This window comes from Monodelphis domestica, chromosome 2 (assembly GCF_027887165.1).
Source record: "Monodelphis domestica isolate mMonDom1 chromosome 2, mMonDom1.pri, whole genome shotgun sequence".
NCBI classification, from domain to species: Eukaryota; Metazoa; Chordata; class Mammalia; order Didelphimorphia; family Didelphidae; genus Monodelphis; species Monodelphis domestica.
Genome location: NC_077228.1, coordinates 274,660,182 through 274,682,412, shown reverse-complemented (window position 1 = coordinate 274,682,412; position 22,231 = coordinate 274,660,182). Strand labels below are relative to the sequence as shown.

The 22,231-nt window shown below is 40.0% G+C and overlaps 1 long non-coding RNA gene across 1 annotated transcript in view; it reads left to right on the top strand.

The window, feature by feature from the left end:
• Positions 1–20,892, top strand: part of LOC103094191 (uncharacterized) — a 49,606-nt gene extending 28,714 nt beyond the window's left edge. The window contains exons 4-5 of the long non-coding RNA XR_462454.3: positions 8,154–8,338; positions 19,491–20,892. This is a non-coding gene — a long non-coding RNA (uncharacterized LOC103094191). The remainder of the gene's footprint in view (positions 1–8,153; positions 8,339–19,490) is intronic.
• The last annotated feature ends 1,339 nt before the right edge of the window (positions 20,893–22,231 follow it).

The following is a 22,231-nucleotide window of genomic DNA, read 5'->3' as shown; positions in this document are numbered from 1 at the left end:
GAGATTTCTAGAGGCCACCAAACTGATGAGAGGTGGTGATGGATTCTCCCCCATGGTGTGTTGGTCCAGGATTGGTATCACCTGGACTGCTTGTGTATAGCTACACTCCTGCTCCTAAGACCCAGTGTCACAAAAATAAAAAATGATGTACTCTTTTTTTTTAACCCTTACTTTCCATCTTAGAATCAATACTGTGTATTGGTTCTGAGGCAAAAGAGTAGTAAGAGTTAGGTAATTAGGGTTAAGTGACTTGCCCAGGGTCACACAACACATAAGTGTCTAAGGCCAGATTTGGTTTTTTTTTTAAGTTTATTTAATTAATCAATTTAGAATCTTTTTCCATGGTTATATGATTCATGCTCTTTCCCTCCCCTCCTTCCACCCCCCTCTCATAGCCAATGAGAAATTCCACTGGGTTTTACATGTTTCATTGATCAAGATTTATTTCCATATTATTAATATTTGCACTAGGGTGATCATTTAGAATCTATATCCCCAATCATATCTCCTCCAAACCATATGATCAAGCAGTTGTTTTTCTTCTGTGTTTTTACTCCCACAGTTCTTCCTCTGGATGTGGATAGAGTTCTTTCTCATAGGTCCCTCCAAATTATTCTGGATCATTGCATTGCTGCTAGTAGGGAAATTCATTTATTACATTTGATTGTGCCACAGTGTATCCATCTCTGTGTATAATATTCTTCTGGTTCTGCTCCTTTCACTCTGTATCAATTCCTGGAGGTTGTTCCAGTTCACATGGAATTCCAACAGTTCATTATTCCTTTCAGCACAATAGTATTCCATAACCAACAGATACCACAATTTGTTCAGCCATTTCCCAGTTGAAGGGAATCCCCTCATTTACCAGTTTTTTGCTACCACAAAGAGCATGGCTATAAATATTTTTGCACAAGTCTTTTTCCTTATTATCTCTTTGGGGTATAAACCCAGCAGTAATATGGCTGGATCAAAGGGCAGGCAGTCTTTTAAAGCCCTTTAAGCATAGTTCCAAATTTCCTTCCAGAATGGCTGGATCAATTCACAACTCCACTAGCAATGTATTAGTATCCCAATTTTGCCACACCCCCTCCAACATTTACTACTTTCCATTGCTGTCATATTAGCCAATCTGCTAGGTGTGAGGTGGTACCTCAAAGTTGTTTTGATTTGCATTTTTATAATAATAAGATATTTAGAACACTTTTTCATATGCTTATTGATAGTTTTGATTTCTTTATCTGAAAATTGCCTATTCATGTCCCTTGCCCATTTATCAATTGGGGAATGGCTTAATTTTTTTGTACAATTGATTTAGCTCCTTATATATTTGAGTAATTAGACCTTTGTCAGAGGTTTTTGTTATGAAGATTTTTTTCCCAATTTGTTGCTTCCCTTCTAATTTTGGTTGCATTGGTTTTGTTTGTACAGAAATGGTTCAATTTAATGTAATCAAAATTATTTATTTTACATTTTGCAATATTCTCTATCTCTTGCTTAGTCTTAAATCCTTCCTTTCCCATTCTGAGGCCAGATTTGAATTCAGGACCTCCTCTCTTTAGGCCTGGATCTAAACTTACTAAGTCACCTAGCTTCCCCCTTAAATGAAGTTCTTTTAATGATGAGCAGGAGGATTTCCAAAAAACTTGGAAAGACTTACATGAACTGATATAAACTGAAGTGAGCAGAACCAGGAGAACATACAGCACAGTAACAGCAATATTGTATGATGAACAAATGTGAATAACTTAGCTATTCTCAGCAATACAGTGATCCAAGACAATCCCAAAGGACTCATGATGAAAAATGCCATCCTCCTCCAGAGTAATCTGATGGAATCTGAATCCAGACCAGAGCACACTATATTTCAGTTTCTTTCTTCATTTTTTGCTCAAGTTTTCTTACACAAAAGGATTAATATGGGAAAATGTTTAACATGATTGCAGATATAAAATCTATATTATATTGCTTACCATCTTGGTGATGGGTGATGGGAGAGGGGAGAGAGGGAGAGAATTTCAAATTCAACATAAAAGTCCTCTTAAGGCATCTTTGCCTGAAACTATAATAACTTTCTGCTCTACTGGTGTCCTCCTTGTATCTTGGGGAGAGACTTCTAATTTCGTTGGTTGGCTTGTCCCTGAGGGTGCTGAGGCTTGCAAAAATCCCTGTTGAGTAACCAAGGAAGATTTTTAGGGTTTGTATCTGACAGGAAGGAAGGCATAACAGCCTATGTTTCTATAGCTCTTTTCAGTTTACAAAGTACTTTCCTCACAACATTCTCCCTATGTATATGTATGTATAGTAAGTATTATTGGCTTCTGTCCCTTCTCCATTTTGTAGATGGGGAAACTGAGGCTCAGTGAGAAGAAATGACTTATCTCTAGTTGCACACATAGCTAGTAAGTAGAAAAAACAACACTTGAACTTGGGTTTTCCAAATCAATGGAAGTTTCAGATTCTTTTTCTGTGAGGACCATTGGGAGGTACCTAACACAGAACCTTAGATCTAGGTCTCAGAAAGACTGAGTGTGGTTCATGACTATTTTTTCATTTTAATGATAAAATTATAGTTGTTGGAAAGTTAGAAAAGTCTTTTGTAATTTGTGTTAGTTGATGTGAATGAACATTAACCAACCAATCAAATCAATAGGAATTTATTAAGCACCTACTGTGTGCTAAGAGAATACAAAGCCAAAATCAGGTCCCTGCTCCCAAAAACCTTAGAGACAATACATATGTATGAATATATACAGAGTACATAATCCATCAGCCTATCAATAGTTACTTATAAAATGCCTACTGTGTGCCAGGTACTGGCAAAGATAAAAAGGAAATCTTACCTGTTCTTAAGGAGTTAATCTGCAGGGGGATGAAGAGAAGAGAATAACATGTACTTTTATAAATACATGCAAGAGGGGCAGTGAGATGGCTCCGGGGATAGAGTCAGACCTAGAGACAGGAGGTCTCAGGTTCAAATCTGGCCTCAGGTACTTCCTAGCTGGTTGACTCTGAGCAAGTCACATAAGCCTCATTGCCTAGCCTTTACCATTCTTCTGCCTTGAAATACAAACTTAGTATTGATTCTAAGACAGAAGGTAAGAGTTTGGAAAAATAAAAATATATAATATATATAGAAAATAAATGTAAGGTAATTAGGGAGAGGGGAGAGATGAACAGCTTCAGGGAAAGTATTGCTTGTGGTGATCTCTGAAAGATTCTTCAGGCACAGGTGTTATTTGTCCTTTGGTTTTTTGTTTGTTTGTTTGTTTTTAAATTTTAAGTAGTCCAGAGTTGCACAAAGTCCTCAGCCTCACTCTCTCTTCCAGAGTCCTCCAAGACAAAAATGAGGATGACTGGTGGATGGCCCAGGATGCAGGGGATGCCCTTTCCAAGAGGCCTGACCAAGCTCTAAGCGCTCCACAGGACCTAACTCAGCCTCCTTCATGGCTGTTTAGAATGGATTGCTCTCACCTGCCCATTCTGCCTGGGGAAGTCGTGCCATCCTCAAACAGGTTTAGGCGCCCCCCCCCCCTTAAATACTTTTACTGGGTTGTGGCCACTGTGCACACCATGGCTTCTTGGAGCCACAGGTGAGAGCTGGATGAAAGATGGACCCCAAAGGTCCATTCAGGCCATTAAAGGGTTTGGCAAGCCCTCACACCAGAGGTGCTAATCCTTCTTAAACATCTCATACACTCCAAGAGTGAGGGAGCAAATTCCAAGCATGAGGGGAAACCTACATGAAAATGAGTCAGAATATTGTACATAGAACCTACCATTTGTTGTTGTTATTATTATTAAAAACCCTTACCTTAGAATCTATATCAGATCCAAGGCAAAAAGAATTGTAAAGGCTAGCTAATTGGGGTTAAGTGACTTGCCCAGGGTCACACAGTTATGAAGTATCTAAGTTCACATTTGAATCCAGGCCCTCCTGTCTCCAGACCTGGCATTCTTATCTCCTGAGCTGCCCCATAACCTACCATTTTAAAAACTGCTCTCATAGAAAGAACTCAGAAATTAGGAGATCTGGTCCTGCCACTTACTAGCTGCCTGGCCTTGAGCAAAACACTTCTCTGGCTTGAGCCTCAGTATCTCCCCTTTTAAAACGAGAGGATTGAACTAGCTAATCTCTGGCATTCTCTTTTGCCTTCTAACTTTTGAGATCTAAGGCCTCTTCCCGTTTTGACAGACATTCTCTGTTCTGTGACCCCATAGCTGGCATTACAGGGTGTTGGCTTTGTTCATAAACACATTCCTTAGACCCTGGAAGCCCTGGGGAAGGAAGCCTGAGGAACAAAGCGTTCCATACCCAGGTCCTGTCTTCATGCATTCCTCGTGCCCCCAGCAGGATAGCTGAACAACTGCTGCATTTCTGTCCCTGGGAAGATTCAAGGCAAACTCCCTCCCCCTTCTTTCAGATCTGCCCACTTTCTCCCCACATCCTTCTGGTCTCTCATTTCCCTCCCTCCTGTCCCCCAAACCACGTGGTTCTCTGGAAAGAGGATTGTAGCTCGGAATAAAAGCCAAAAAAAACACAAAACTTCTTAGGAACCAGCAGGGAGAGGAATCCTTATTTCAGAGCCTTTTAAGCTTCTGCCTACTGCAGCAGAGTGAGTAGAGATAGGAAGAAATTGCATTTTGTGGACAGTATTGAACTTAGATTTAGAGTCGGATCTGAAATTATACAGATAAACACCAATCTAAGGTCCTTTTCTTTCAGAAGGTCTTTTAGGTGGCACGTGGATAGAGCACTGGGCCTGGAATCGAGACCTGAGTTCAAATGTGAACTCAGACACATAATCGCTATGTGACCAGGGGCGAGTCACTGTTTCTTCAGTTTCCTCATGTATAAAATAAGCTGGAGAAGGAAATAACAAATCACTCTCATATCTTTGCCAAAAAAATTCTAAATGGGATCATGAGGAATTGGATAAAAACTTAAAAAAAAAAAAGGGGGGGGTCTATTCCCTGGATTAAAAACAAAACAAAACAAAACAAACAACCCAACAACAACCCAACAGAAAGCCAAATGTCCAAGATGAGTCTTTATTGTATTATGACTTCATTATAAGACAGAGGATTATAGATATGGAGATGGACAGGGCCTTAAAGTCATCCAGCTCAACCTCCCCCTTATTTTATAGATCAGGAAACTGAGGAACAGAGCAGTTACATGACTTAGAATAATAAATTTAAAACTAGAGCAGAAAAGATTTTTGGAGGTCACAAGGAAACCTCTGAGGCCTCAGATGTACACAGGTGTTAAGTGGCAGAGCCAGGATTTTAATTCAGGTCATCTGACTCCAGACCCAACAGCAGTGGTTCTTTTGTTTGTTTTTTTTTTTTGTTCTTTGAACACCATAGAAGAGGGACAAAAAATGTTAGCTCCCCACAGTAGCCGAGTGGTGCTCTTCATGTGTTCAAATCTGACCTCAGACCCTTACTAACTGTGTGATCCTGGGCAAGTCACTTAATCCTGATTGTCTCAGTTTTCTCATCTGTAAAATGAGTTGGAGATGAAAATGACAAGGCACTCTAGTGCCAAGAAAACTTCAAATGAGGTCAGGAAGATTTGGAAGTGATACACCAACAACTTACAATATTCTTTACAATTATTTACTGCTTGAGATACCACCAAAGAATTTTTAATGGGAACCATCACACTATACCATACTGTCTTTACATATCTGTTGGGGAAACACAAACAAACAAACTGTGGGAACTGTGGGGATTCAGGGAACTTCCATATGGCCCCCAGATGTCCTTTTACTTTCCCATCCATCAGTCTATATTACAAAAGGGGAAATAGAGAAGTCTGGATCAGGACTAGTCTTTGCTGAAATGGTGACATTTTATTTCAAAATTTATTTCTAGCTTCTCTCAGCACTCTGAGGTGATAAGAAATTTAATATAGGTTATAATTGTGCTACTATGGAATGCATATGTCCATATTCGTCATGTTGTAGACAATGACATGCAGATGGATAAATTCTGTTTTCTTCAAATCCTTACTTTCTGCCTTAGAATCGACTCTAAGTCAAAAGGGCAAGGGCTAAGCAAACAGAGCTAAGTGTCTTGCCCAGGGTCACACAGCTAGGAAGTGTATGAGGCTATACTTGAACCTAGGTCCTCTTGACTCTAGGCCTGGTGCTCTATCCCAGTGTGCTACCTAGCTGCCCCAACTGATAAATTCCTAAAGTGTGATCCTTTTTATTTTAATCCTTTTATTTTATTTTTTTAAATAACTCTTACCTTCCATCTTGGAATCAATACTGTGTATTGGTTCCAAGGCAGAAGAGTGGTAAGAGCTAGGCAGTGGGGGTTAAATGACTTACCCAGGGTCACACAGCTAGGAAGTATCTGAGGCCACATTTGAACCCAGGACCTCCCATCTCTGGGCCTGGCTTTCAATCCACTGAGCCATCTAGCTGCCCCCCCCCCCATTTTTAATAGCAAACTCATTTCTACTTTTTATTAAAGTCTTTTTTAATTTTATTTTTATTGTTATGCAAAATACACTTCCATATTGGTCACTGTTATAAGAGCAAACTCATACAAAACCAAAAGCCCCAAATAAAACCATAAATAAGTGTAAAATACTATTTTTAAGAGTATTTGGATATTAATAATATGGAAATGGGTTTTGAACAATGATACATGTAAAACCCAGTGGAATTGCCCATCAGCTATGGGAGGGGGCTGGGGGAAAGGGAGGGAAAGAACATGAATCTTGTAACAATGGAAAAAGATTCTAAATTAACCAATTAAATAAAAATTTCCAAAATTAAAAAAAAAAGTATTTGGAGGGCAGCTGGGTGACTCAGTGGATTGAGAGACAGGCCCAGAGATGGGAAGTCCTGGGTTCAAATTTGGCCTCAGATACTTCCTAGCTGTGTGACCCTGGGCAAGTCACTTAACCCCTATTGTCTAGCCCTTACTACTCTTCTTCCTTGGAGCTAATACATGGTATTGATTCTAACGCGGAAGGTCAGGGTTTTAAAAGATTTTTTAAAAGAATATTTGCTTTCTAATTGAGAATAAACTTTTAAAGCAAAGGATTAAAAGTCATGCTGGTTAAATATCAACCTCAGGGAGTAGGAGAGCTATGGAGGGAGAGGTAGGGAGCCTTCCTGGACTTGCCACTGTCAGGCCAGGCACCCAATCTAGGGAGACTGGAGGAAGGTTTCAGTGTAGCTAAAACTATGTATACCCAGTTTCGTATAGTCAAGCTATTTGCTCATCCTTATGGGAGGTCTCTATGCAGGGCCATTTTCTGGTCCCTCTCTCCAGCTTCTCGTTATTTCAGGTTTTAAACCCTGATCTTTGGTGCCTTTATGCTGCCCCCTGGTGGCCTCGAGTGCCCCAAAGCAATGGCCCACTAGGCTTCCTTCCTGAGGGTGATGTGGGATCCCCCCAAGCTTTATGACTAATGTCAGGGAACCCCACCTAGACTATAGTTCAGCGAGGGGTTGGGGGAGGGGGGAAGAGCCCTAAGCCAATGGTTGTTGTCCTACTTTGTACTCAGAGGACCAAGATGGCATCACTACGTTGGGGTCAATGGACGTACACACAGTGGCCGATCCCACCCATACGAGCCAGGAAGGCCGGGCACAGGCCGGGCGCAATGAGCCTATATGAACATTTGGGATGGACGCGTCTCTGCATCTGTGCTCCTCGTGTTTCTCTGGAGCTATTGACATTCTGCACTGCTCCTATAGGACGGTGCCTTCTTTGATGGAGGCACGTCCTGCAGGATGGTCCTGCGCCAGTGTCTTATCATCAACACCAGAGTTCTCCAGAAAGACCTTGAGGGGCAAATTGGGTGGCTCAGTGGATTGACAGCCAGACTTAGAAAAGGGTTCAAATCGGACACTTCCTAGCCGGGTGACCCTGGGCAAGTCACTTAGCCTTCATTGCCTAGCCCTGACATATTCAGCATTGATTCTAAGATGGAGAATAAGATAAGAATTTAAAAAAGAAAAGATTTGAGAGTGTCCCTGTATTACTTCTTGTGTGAGTTCTCTGGAAAAGTCTTTCAGGCAAAGGTGTGTTTGGCTTTTGAACAACATGGCCCTCCCATTGGAGCTGGCCTCTCTTGAGTGCTTAGCTGCTGAGCCTCAGAGAGGACCTCTGTGTCCTTTGGACTTTAGGATCAAGAAAGAGGAGCAGCAAGACCAGAGAAGACAGAAGCTGCAAAGGCACTGGCACCTTCAGGAACAGAGAGGAGGTCATCAGAGGCTGCTAGGATAAAGCCTTCACGTCTAGGGAGAATGGCACTACGAAGATCCATTGAGACCGTTTATCTTTATTTCCCTCGGACTCTACCATCCCTGATGTAAGTAAATGGAAGCCAGCGTAATTTGAGGAGCCTAAATTGAGGAAGACTAAACTGGGGAAAGGCTTTACTGAGGAGGTAGCAATAGGGATGAGTCTTGAGAGAAACTGAGGACTGGCAGAGGCAGAGATGAGGAGGGAGTAGATTCCAGATGTCAGGAAAGACAGCCTGTACAAATGCATTGAGCCAGAAGATGGGAGTGCTGAGGTCAGTTCAGTTAGAATATGGTATTTGAAGGAGATCATGGGTTTCCAGGCTTTTATTTCAGAAAGGGGCGCAATGGATTTTCTCTCTATTTCCTACCAGCACTGCTTTAGGATTTCTTTTAATTCCATTATGCCTCTTGTAATAGATAATATTGAGGGGGTACATTTGATGGGTAAATGATAACTAATAAAGCAGGTAGTTATCTTTTGCCTACCCCCCTTCCTCTATTCCTTCCTTCCTCACTCTTCCAGCCTCCCTTCCTCCCCTCTTCTTCCCCTTAGCTTCCCCTTTCCTTGTTCTTCTGGTTTCTAAATCAGTCAGGGTGAGTTAATGATGTTTCAAATGAAATGACTATCTTCTATTATCTTAGGTAAGAGTTTATTTGGGGAAGATAGGAAAAGATGGAGGATGGAGGTAAGAGGGTTGGGGGTTTCCCTAATTCCATAATTAACCTTAGATTGGAGGATATTGAGAGAAATGGTCGATAGGCCTAGTATTTCAGTCACCATCACCAACAGAGCAAGTCAGAAAGATATATGGACTATTATCCTTCTTCTTCTGCCTTCAGTCACTACGCTACCTCCAGCTTGATTGTCCCAAGTCCCAGAGATAAACCCAGCTCCTTCCTTCCCTGATTCAAAGGCAATCAGGAACTCAGTCAGGACCCTGATTCAAAGGCAACCAGCATCAGTCAGGTCCAGAAATCAGCCAGCAGTTGGTTTGGCTCCAAACTGCCTTTCCTGGTAACATTCCAAATCAGAACCTTCATTTGATTCACAGATTACCATTCAGTCACTGCTTCTGTCCTTTTGCATGCTTTATAATTTCTCTCTTCCACACTCTGTTTGGTGTATCTTCTCCATCACCCCCAGCCCTCTCATTTCCTTTTGTGTATTGTCTTCCTCCATTATAATGTAAGCTCCTGGAGGGCAGGGATTGTCTTTGTTTCACTGTATAATAGGGCTCCACCTTGGAGGGGGATAAGTTCCAAGACCAACTGTGGATATAAGTGATCACCTGCTGACTCCATATATATGTTCTCTCTCTCTCTCTGCTCCTGCCCCTCAGCTTGGTGCTTAGTGCTGTGCCCCCCCCACAAAATCCCACTAAAAACAGGGAAAGTGAAAGCAGAACAAGCGACTGGGAGAGACCATTCCAAGAGACCTTTGCCTCTGGGTTGACTTTGGGTAATTGAAGCTGGAGAAAGAAAAAACAGTGGATAAGAGGAGAGGGGGCACTGCTCTACTGGTATCCCCAACCCTTATCACAAAACCTATGAACATTGATTGGCTGGCTGAGGTATGGGCTGGATTGGATGATTTCCAAGTCATTTTATGACTGAGATTCTGTGATTCTATTGCTTCTATGATGATAACAAGCTAGAAAACGAAAACGAATATGGACCAAGCTAGACTTGTCTGCTAAATTCCAGTCTGATGAAGTTTGGGGTGGCTCAGTACCATATCAGTGTAATATGGTAGCCAAAGAAGCTAATGCAATCTTTTAATTTTTTTTTAAATACTTGCCTTCCATTTTAGAATCAATACTAAGTATTAGATCTAAGTCAGAAGAGCAGGAAGGGCTAGACAATGGGGGTTAAGTGATTTGCTCAGGGTCACACAGCTAGAAAGGGTCTGAGGCCAAATTTGAACCTAGGACTTCCTTTCACCAGGCCTGGCTCTTTATTCACTGATCCACTTAATTGCCCCGAAGCTAATGCAATCTTGAACTGTATAAAAGAAGCATAGCTTCCAGGAATGAGATGAGGGGCAAGTACTTTAGTAATCTGCCAGGGCTAGATCACATCTAGAGTTTCAGTTCTAGTTTAGGAAGGAAATCAATGATGATGAACTGCTCTCTTTTCTCATCTCTGCATACTGGTTTCCTTCAAGTCCCAACTAAAATTCTAACTTTTTTTCAAACCCTTACATCATAGAATCAATATTGTGCATTGGTTCCAAGCCAGAAGAATGGTACGGGTTAAGCAATGGGGGTGAAGTGACTTGCCCTGGGTCACACAGCTAAGAAGTGTCTGAGGTCAAATTTGAACCCAAGACCTTCTGTCTCCAGGCCTGGCTCTCAATCCACTGAGCCACACAGCTGCCCCCAATCCTAAATTCTATAGGAACACTTTCCCAACCTATTCTATTACCTTTCCTCTCTTAATTATTTCCTATTTATCCTATATATAGTTTATACATATTCATTTGCTTGCTGTCTCATTTACCATCTAAGCACCAAAGATACAAATACAATTTTTTTTTAAACCCTTACCTTCCATCTTGGAGTCAATACTGTGTATTGGATCCAAGGCAGAAGAGTGGTAAGGGCTAGGCAATGGGGGTCAAGTGACTTGCCCAGGGTCACACAGCTGAGTAGTATCTGAGGTCAGATTTGAACCTGGGACCTCCTGTCTCTAGGCCTGGCTCTCAATCCACTGAGCTACCCCCTACAATTTTTTTAATTGCCAAAATTAGTTTGTTTGTTTTTCTATTAAAAATTTTCCAAGATTCCATGATCCATGTTTTCTCCCTCCCCTCAACCCTCTCAGCTCCTAGAGCTGACAAGCAATTTCACTGGGTTATATATATAATATGAATGTGTAAAAATTAACATACAATAACTAAAATATTATATTTTAGGAGATTTATTAATGATCATTAGAAATAAAGGAATAAAAAAGGTAACAAAATAAAAAGACCACATGCCCATGGCTAATCAGACATTTCAACCCGCCCCCCCCCCAAGCTTACCATCTCTGCCTTCAAGCCCAAGGGAACCCTCCAAGTCCTGCCTAATATCCTCTGTCTATAGGAAGTATGTAAGGACAGGAAGTCAGTGGGCTTCTGGGAAATGTAGTTCTTTTTTTAGGGTAACAGATTTTCAGTTATATGTTTACAGTTATACATTCCCTCCTGATGATCAATTTAGGGGCTAGACTCCCCAATTTGATCATTTAACATAATCAACTTTTAAATTACAGTAATTTGGGGATAAAAGTGAAAAGAAGAAAACCATGACTGCTAGGTGCATTGTATGTATGTATGTATATATGTATATATGTATTCACTTGAATCCATTTCCATATTATTCATTTTTGCAAATAACAATTTTTAAAAAAAGGTCTCAGAGGTTTTAGAAGAAAATATTTGTACTCACAGTCGCCCAGGGATAAATTTCAATCACCATTTTGTTTCCCATATGTTCCATCTATTATACAAGCATGTCGCAGAGGCTACTCAATGGTCTTTCCTATTTTTCCTTCATTCCCCCCTCAGTGGTGCTTCTGAATCTCCAGACTTCAGTCATCAGAATTCATTTGCCTCCTTACCCTGGAAAATGCTTCTCCCATGCTGGGAGCCTCTTCCACTGGTGAGGTCCTCGCCAGGGCCTCCACGTTGGGAATGGGTCCTGGACAACTCTGACTATACTTCTGAACTTTGCCACCATCCCCATCCCTCCTTTCCCCATTCTTCTTTCTTCTCCTTTTTATATGTTGCCTTTCTTCTAGTGGAATATAAACTCCTTGAATGCAGGGATGGTCTTTTTCTTTTTTTGCTCATATCCTAAGCACCTAGCCCAATAACTTGTATGTAGTAAATGCCGAGTAAAAGCTTATTTAAAAACAAACACCTTATCTTCTGTCTTAGTATCAGTTTGAAGACAGAAGAGTGACAAGGGCTAAGCAATGAGGGTTAAGTGACTTGCTTAAATCAAGCCCAAGTACAGAGCTGGGACGTGTACAGAGCTAGATATGGAGCCAAGTTCTCCCAGCAACCAGCCTGGCACTCAATCTACTGTGCTCCCTAGCTGCCCTTTAATAAAAGCTTATTGCTTGCCATGGAGTGTTATGAAAGCGAATTGTACTCAACCCCATATGTTGGTATTACAGTTTAATTATATTCTAGATAATACAAATTATAGATCTTTCAAGTATTGACATTTTAGGGAAGCCTGAATCTTTTTCTTGGTATTAGAAAAGAAACCAGTAATGAGATACAGATTGAAAGTGTAAGAAGGAAAAAGTTCTAGACCTTTGATTTCATCACAAAAAGAAATCCTAGATAAGAAAAATCCTGCCAATACTGGTCAACACCTTCTCTTGGTTGTTGGTTTTGTTGTTTTTTTGGTGTGTGTGTTTTTTAAATAGATTTGGTGGGTTTTTTGTTGTTTGTTTTTAGATAGGGTTTTTTTTTTCATTGACTTTAATTTATTGGAAAATATATTTTTTTGAGTAAATATAAGATCAGTGAGAGTGGTATTAGAATTATAATCAGATTAAGGCCATTCCATTAAACCTAACAGAATTATAGAAAGACAATATTTTTTTAGTTAATTGGTTTTACTTTTCAAACAGATGGAAAGCTGCAAGTGGGGTAAAATCTCCTACATGGATATATATGTCTACTGTCTTATGTATTTTTGTGCTTAACCATTGTATGATTATTTTTACCTCTTGAAATATGAAACCTCTCATGTGCCAGGCACTGTGGATATAAAAATAGACAAAAGATAATCCCTGCCTTCAAGGAGCTAAAAGTCTAGTGGAGGAAATAGCAAATAAACAAATATGTACAAATAAGCTTTATACAAAATAAAATAGGAAGTATTTTTTTTCAATCCGTTTGGAATTTATTTATTTTTAAATGTTTTTCCATGGTTACATGATTCATTCTTTTTTTAAAAATATTTTTCCATGTTTACATGATTCATTTTCTTTCCCTCCCTTTTTCCTTGCCCCTCCCAGAGTCAACAAGCAATTTTACTGGGTTGTACAAATGTTATCACTTGATACCCATTTCCATATTATTCATTTTTGCAGTAGAACAATCTTTTGAAACCCAAACCGCAAATCATTACCCATATAAACAAGTTATGAATCATGTGTTTTTCTTCTGCATTTCTATTCCCACAGTTCTTTCTCTGGATACGGATAGGGTTCTTTCTCATAAGTCCCTCAGGATTGTCCTGGATCATTGCATTGTTATTAGTAGCACGTAACATTCAATCATTCCACAACGTTTCACTTTCTGTGTATAATGTTCTCTTGGTTCTGTTCATTTCACTATGCATCAGGTCATGGCGGTTCTTCCAGTTCATATAGAAATCCTCCAGTTTACATGATTCATTTTCTCTCCTTCCCTTTCTTCCCTCCCTGCTCCCAGAGCTGACAAGCAATTCCACTGGGTTATACATGTGTTATCACTTCATACCTAAAACAGGAAAGAATTAAGAGAGGGAAGGCAATAAATAAAGAAGGTTGGGAAAAGCTTCCTATGGAAGATGGGCTTTGAGTTGGGACTTGAAAGAAGCCAGGGCAGAGAAGAGGAAGGTGAATATTTCATATATGGGGACAAGCAGAGAAAATGCCCAGAGGCAAGAGATGGCCAGTGTCACTTGCTCGAAGAATATGTGGCAGAAAATGCGGTCTAAGAACACTGGAAAGATAGGAGGGCTAAGTTATGAAGGGCATTGAAAGCCACACAAAGACTTTTACATTTGACTCTGGAGACAATAGGGAGCCATTGAGTAGGGAGACAGATGGCATGATTGCACCTGCATTTTAGGAAAATCATTTTAGTGGCTAAGATGGATTGGAGTGGGGAAAGACTTGAGGTAAGCTGTCCCACCATCAGACCTTAATCTAAGTATGAGGTGACGAGGGCCTGCACCTGAGTTGTGGTGTGGTGACAGAAGAGAAAAAAAGGGCTAAGGACTCAAGAAGAAAGACTTCAAGTCGCAGCAGCATTGAGAGACCAACTAAATATATCAGGAATTTGTAATAGACTCAAGTCAGCACATTTTACTAACTGTGGTCTAAAAATGAATCTGGAAAAATCAGATAGTGAGTGACATTTGTGTGTATGTATGCTATGCCAAGAAATTTGAAGGTATTTTATTTTATTTTTAAAATTTCATTTAATTGATTAAGAAAATTTTTCCATGGTTACATGATTCATGTTCTTTCTCTCCCCTCATCCCAACTCCCTCCCATAGCCAACGAGCAATTCCATTGGGTTTTACATGTCTCATTGATTAATTAAGGGTATTTTAAAGGACAACATTGATCTGACTGACCCCAAGAGTCTAGTGGGTAGGGAAGAAAGTAAAACATGAAGAGGCCTGAAGAACCCAGCCAAACATCTCAGTGCAAGTCACCTGAGCTACATTCTCCCCTCAATCAACAAAAATATATTTCTCTCCCGCCTACATCTTGTCTCCTCCCACCCCCATCTTACCTTTGATAAAGAAAGTACTTTGAAACAAATATACATAGACATGCAAAATAAATTCCCACATTAGACATATCCAGAAAATGTCTTCATTGATATCCTGAATTCATCTCCTCTTTGCTGAGTCATTTTAAGTCTTTTAGAATCATATTTGATCACTGAATTAATCAGAGTTCTTAAGTCTTTGAAAGTTTATCTTTACAATGTTGTCATATAAATTGTTCTCCTGATTCTGATTTACATCAGTTTATACAAGTCTTTGAAGTTTCTTTCAAAGTATCTTCTCAGAGGGGCAGCCAGGCAGCTCAGTGGCTAGAGGGTCAGTTTAGAGACAGGAGGTCCTGGATTCAAAACTGGCCTCAGAAAAATAAATCAATAAATAAACACACAAATAAGTAAATAAACAAACACATACATACATACATAAATGAACTAGCCTGGACACTTCCTAGCTGTGTAAACCTGGGCAAATCACTTAACCCCAAATGCCTAACCCTTATGCCTTGGAACAGATGCTTATTCTAAGACAGAAGGTAAAAGTTTTTTGTTTATTCGTTTTTCAGAAGGTAAGGGTTTGTTTTTTTTTAAGTATCTTCTTGGGATAGTTTCAGGAAAACCTAGGAAGATTTATGTGGATTTATGAAATGGAATATTCCAGGCACTATGCAAAATGCCTTTTACAAATAGTATCTTATTTGATCCTCATAAAAATGTTATGAGGTCAGCGCTATTATTATCTCCATTTTACAGCTGAGGAAACTGAGACAGCCAGCAGTTGAGTGACTTGCTCAGGATCAAACAGCTGGGAAATCTCTGAAGTTGGCTTTGAATTTGGGTCTTTCTGATTCTAGGCCAAGCACTTTATCTACCATGCTACCAAGCTCCTTGGGAAGGAAAATGGACTGGTGAGAGATTGAGAAATAGCACCTGATGTGGAGGCTGACAGTGCTATAGAATGCACTAAAGAGAAACTGTTAGTACTGGGCCTATGCAACTAGAGAGGTCCCATATTAGTAGTATCTTACCCCTCTGCTTGGACTTCTTAATTTCTCTCAAGGGCATTTTTCCAGTCACCCATGTTCTCAATGTTGGCATCATCCTCAATTTTCAGCTTTTACCCCACATCTGTGATTAACTGCTGAATCTTATCCTTTGCACCATCTTGGTATCCTTTGCATCTGTCCTCTTCCCTCTACTCACATGGCCATGCTTTCATTTTGGCCATTGTCACTTCTTTCTTGACTACTTTGGAGGCCACCTATTTGGTCTCCTTCCTGCCCTCAAGTGTTTCTCTGACTCCAATTCTTCCTCCTTACAGCTGCCAAAATTGTTTTCCTGAAAGGCAAGTAGGACCGTATCATTTCCCTATTCAATAAGAGCCATGAATTTCCTATTAATCCCAGAGTTAATAGGGACCCACTGGAGTTTACTGAATACTTAGATTTGAGGTTTAAGAAAATCATTTAGGTGGTGGTGTGGAAGGCAGATTGGAGTGGGCAGAACTCCAAACACATAAAGCCCTTATACTCTGGCCCTAATCTTCATTTCCAGCCATATTACTCATTCATTCCTCCTTCCCTCTCATTTGGGGCTGCAAGAAGCTGTATCACTCATAGTGTCCACACCCTGAAGTAAAACCATCTTAGCAGATGGGCTAGACCAGGTTGAGGGTGTTCAACAGGCCTCAAATCTGTTGATGAGCTAGGAAGATGTCCATCCCAAGCTTGTGAAGACTTCCCAAGGGGGAATGGTCAGATGAGAATAGTTTGTTCTAGGCTATCGGGTGCTTAGGGCTTGGCCAGACATTAAAACTCTTAAGATTATTATCTTACATTACCAGTTATCTTGATTTCTGGCTTTCCACTGGATTTTGATGACTCTGGAAGAGTGGGGTTAAGCTGATGATTTTGTGCAACTCTGCCTCATTGAAATCCAATTCATAAGTACATGAAAAAAATGCTCCAAATTACTACTGATTAGGGAAATGCAAACCAAAACAGTTCTGAGGTATCATCTCACACCCGTTAGACTAAAATAACAAAAGGGCAAAATGACAAATTTTGGAGGGAATGTGGAAAAGTGCGGACACAAATATACTGTGGGTGGAACTGTAAACTGATCTAATCATTTTGGAGAGCAATTCAGAATTATGTCCAGTTTGGAATTACATCTATGTATATCTGTAGACCCAACAATATTAATCCTGGGTCTTTTCCCCAAGGAGATCAGAGGAAAAGGAAAAGAACATATATGTCCCAAAATATTTATTGAGGTTCTCTTTGGGGCAGCAAAGAACTGGTAATCAAGGAGATGTCCATCAATTGAGGAATGGCTGAACAAACTGTGTTATATGATTGTAATGGAATACTACTGCACCATAAGAAACAATGAGCAGATTATTATTTTTTTTTGTGGGAAGAACTACATGAGATAATAAAGGATGAAAGGAATAGAACCAAGGGAACATTATATACAGCTATAGGTTTAATATTTGAAGAATAACTTGAGGGGCAACTAGGTAGTTCAGTGGATGGAGAGCCAGATCTAAAGATGAGAGAGGTCCTGGGTTAAAATTTGGTTTCAGACACTTCCCAGCTGTGTGACTGTGGGCAAGTCACTTAACCCCCATTGCCTAGCCCTTACCTCTCTTCTGTCTTGGAACCAATACACAGTATTGATTCTAAGACGGAAGGTAAGGATTTAAAAAAAAAAAGAAGAATTTGGGAATGTTCACCTCCAGAAAATGAACTAAGAAGTAGAAACATGAAAGATATAATCTATAAATACATATCTGTTTGCCAGATGATGCCTTCTGTGGTGGTGGTGGTGGGGGGACTGAGAATAAGTTCTACTAATAAAAAAGAGAAAAAAATTTCACTCAGAAATTAATCGCCTTGTGATGTCATTGGTCCTTTGAAAATGAAGGACAAACTACAACTCACTTATTTCCCTTTCTATATTTATGGTCTAGTCAAACTGGCCTACTTACCAATATATGATATGCCATCACCAACCTCCATGCTTTTGTTATAGGTTCTCCTTCTTGACTAAATGTGGCACCCTGAGTTACGAGCTCCCTGAGGACAAGGAATGCTCATGCCTTTCTTTGATTTGCCAGTATTTATCTTAAAGCCTGGAACCTAGAAGGTGTTTATTAAATGTTTGTTGACCTGACTCACCTCTGCCCTTTAAAATTCATAGTTTCTGTCAAGACAGCTCCGAAGGCACCTGTCCATGAAGCCATTCATGACCCCCCTACCCTGAAGCCATTATCTCCCCTCAATCACTTTGATTTTTGCACATACACACACGTTATCTCCCTCTACAGAAAGAGAGTTCCTTGAAAACAGGAACAGTTTTGCTTTTTTCCTTGTATTTTCAGCATTTAGTACTAAAGCTTAATAAAAGATACATGACTGAGTCAGGCCTAGAGACGAGAGGTCCTGAGTTCAAATTAGAGTAAATCACTTAACTCCTATTGCTTAGCTCTTACCACTCATCTGCCTTAGCACTGATTCTTAGTTCTGATTTTAAGACAGAAAGTAAGGGTTTAAAAAAATACACAATTTCATCAGGGTTGGGTACTCCCTTCCCCCAGGATACCATTGTATCTTTATGAGAGGCTCATAGCTTCATGTGAGTTGCTACCTGAAAAAAATTCACCTGCTGGCCAACCTTTGAACAATGAGCTTCTCTGGACCTGAACTTGAAGGCCTTTTAGGTCGGCTGGAGCTGGAGAGGGTTTGCCTTCTATTGGCCTAGCCTCTGAAATTGTAGGGCCAGTGCCCTGCCACCACGAGGTATAAGCGAAGGACTTTTCATGAAGGCCTCAGAATTAGTTTATTATTTTACTTGGACAGTTCACCGACGAAGGGAGGCTGGAACTTTATCATTGCTTCCAAGGCAGACAGAACTAGCATGGACAGTCAGTGCTGTCTGCTAACCTTGTCTAAGGAGTGAGTCATTTTTTGGTACAATCTAACTGTTTACTTTAGGTCTTAAAATTCTCCAGACTTAAGTCCTACCAATCTAAACCATGTCTATGAGGACCATGGACAGACCAAAACTGGGTGACATAGTTACAGTGTCTGAGGTAGGATTTGAATCCAAGTCTTCTTAACTTCAAGATAAATGCTCTGTCCTCTATGGCATTCTTCCCACTCTGTACAGAAGAAATATGGGACCTCTAGGTGGAACGGTGCTGGGACTATAGTCAGGAAGGTCTAGGACAAAATCCAGCTTCAGACACAATGACTAGTATGACGGTGGGCAAGTCACTTAACCCTTTTCCCCTCAGTTTCCTCATCTGTAAAATGAATTGGAAAAGGGAATGGGGAACCACTATAGTATCATTACCAAGAAAGCCCCAAATGGTGTCATGAAGAATCAGACATGACTGAAAAGCCTGAACAACAACAAAGAAGTATAAAAGATTAAGAACTAAAACTAAGGCAGGATTTGATTTAACTGTTCTATTGTGGGGGTGGAATTCTAAGTGATAGAGGAGGGAAGAGAAGACTTGTGGAGGAATGGGATTGTTAGGGAAGGTTACCATAATGGAAAGTATATTGGCTTTGGAATATGAAAACCTAAGCTTCAACTTTTGCTCTAATGGTAATGAATAGGAAATTGGGGAAACTACTTAACATCCAGGAAAATTAGTTTTCCTTTGGTAAAATGGAGACAATAATGCCTGCCTTGTCTATTCACAGGAATCATGTGAGGACTGAATGAAACTTACGTAAAACACCTTGCAAACCAAAAAGTGCTATATAAACATCAGCTGTTCCTCATGACGGATGCTGGCCTTTGGAGAACGCCAGGATTTGGATAGACCAAAGAAAAAGTCACTAAAGACCCTTTCGACTGTAGTTCTTCCTAGCTCAGAAAGTGATGAAGTTATCGTACCAATAAGAACAGAAAAACAGAGGATGTTGTTTTTCTCTCCTGTAGCAGCAGCTTTAAATTTCTCTGGAGAGAGGGAGGGGAAGAAGCGTAAAAGGAGGAGATGGAAAGAGTGAGCCGCAGTAGCAACAGCAGATGGAGGATATTTTTTGAGAATGACTTTAAGCCTTGTAGATACTAAATGCTTTTCCATTCCCTGGTTCTCTCCTTGGTTTACTAAACTAATCTAACAAGGAGTGCCTGAATTAGGCCTACATGGAGAAACTGCTGGGCAAAGTTACTCTACTCTTTGTTTTTCCCTTCTATTTTATAGCCATATGCAGTTGGTGGTATGGTTCACTACTATTTCTCTGTGTTTTGATTACTGGTTATTTTTGTGTTTTTTTAAACAATCTACTTCTAGATAAAGATAATTTTTAGCGTGTCCTGAATTGGCGTTTTTGCTGCACAGTGTGATAAGAGGGTAGGTGTAGGAAGGGAACCTGTGTGGAGAATTGATTGTACAAAATTAAACTGGCTAGAAATCTCTTTTCTAGCCTATGGATCAAAAGAATTGCCTGGGGGCTCAGAGCTTTTATGAATTTAAATAATGATCTGTATTTTTAATCTTTCTAACTTGTCAGAGAACGGAAGCTGCTCAGAGCTGGGATCTTTGCTCTTGAATAAAAACAAAACAAAACAAAAAAAAAACTCTTAAACCATAACTTTTTCTCCCAGCTAACACATCACTCTACAAAGGTGGTGGTGGTGGAGGTATCTTTGGTTTTTCTTCTCTTTATCCCAACCCTCTACAAGAGAGAGAATGGAGAGTAGAAGCAGGAACCACCAGAGTAGGTTCACCTCCCATAGGTACAGAAAGATGTGGTCAAGAAGAATTAATCCTAGGGAGTAGCTAGGTGGTTCAGTGGATAAAGAGCTTAATAAAAGACACATGATTGATTCAGGGCTGGACACAGGAGGTCCTAGGTTTAAATCTAGCCTCAGAGCACTTCCTGCCTCTGTGACTCTAAGTCATTTAACCCCCACTGCCTACCCCTTACCCTTCTTCTGTCTTAGAACCAATACATAGTGTTGATTCAAAGAAGAAGACAGAAGAAGAGGAACAGGAAGGAGGAGAACAAGAAGTAATCGGAGAAAGAAGAATGATGACATTTGCTGAACAATACTACATTGGGGAGTAATAAAGAGAGTTCTGAAATTAACTGTAAATATTTGTCATTTGCATGTGTTATCTATTGTCTTTGTAGGGACAGCTAGGTGGCACAGTGGATCAAGCAATGGATTTGGAATCAGGAAGTTCAAATCTGTCCTCAGACACTTAACTAGCATATCACTTAGTCCTTTTTGCCTCAGTTCCTCATCTATAAAAATGAGCAGGAGAAGGAAATGGAAAACCACTCCAGTATCTTTGTCAAGAAAATCCCAAAATAGGGTCAAAAAGAAATGGACACAATTGAAACAAAGAGATAGCTCTAGGTGATACAATGGTCAGAAAGTAATGAACTCAAACTATATGACTCTGGATAAGTCATTTAACAGGTCACTTAACTTAGTCCTTAACACTTCTGCCTTGGAAGCAATACTGTGTATTGATTCTGAAATGGAAAGTAAGAATTTTAAATGAGAAAAAATAAAATAAAAGCCAAACTGAGGATTTCATAGTTGATCCTAGAGAACCCACTTCTCCCACTTCTTTGTAGAAGGAAGAGTCCAAGGATATGGAATCTCTTTCATAGAATGTCACTTTCAATATCTTGGTTAGTTTTGCTGATCTGCTTTCCTCCTTTTTTATTTTATGTTATAAGGCAGGGGGGAATTACTTTCAAGGAGAGAGGGAAAAGGAAGGGAAAGAGGGAGGAAAGAAGCATTTTTATAACATCTCTTAGGTTCTGAACTCTGTGCTTAGAGCTTTACAAATATTATCTTATTTGATCCTCATGACAACATTGGAAAGTAGATGCTATTACCATCTCCAGTTTATAATTGAAGAAATTGAGGCAAGTAGTGGTTAAGTGACATACATAGTGTCACATAGCCTAGTAAGTATCTGAGACCAGATTTTGGACTCAGGTCTTGCTGATTCCAGACTCCGTGCCCTATCTACTGTGCCACCTAGCTGCCTAAAGGGAGATACACTAAGAAATTTAGGTTGTATTAAAAAAATTGATAAAAGAAACATTTTTAAAGAAACACCTTCAAGTGTAATTTTTTTCAGGTAGCATAGTTTGAGAGTAAAATGTGGGGATCACAGGAGATCTCAGCATCTCTCAAGTCATAATATATTGAGAGCTATTTACTCTACATACACTGAGCAGGCCCCACTGGGAAATCTTACAAAGAGGGCAGAGTGCAAATTTAGCAAAGTAAACTTCTGATCAGGATGTATGGGTGTGGCAATGTTTTCACAGAGATCTGAGAAGTCAGGACCCACTAATGTTAGCTCAAAAAACAAAGCAAACCCCAAGACAATTTAAACATTCCGGTGCTGGCCTTAGAAATTACCTAGGGTTAGGATACATTCATTCAACTATCATTTATTAAGCAAATA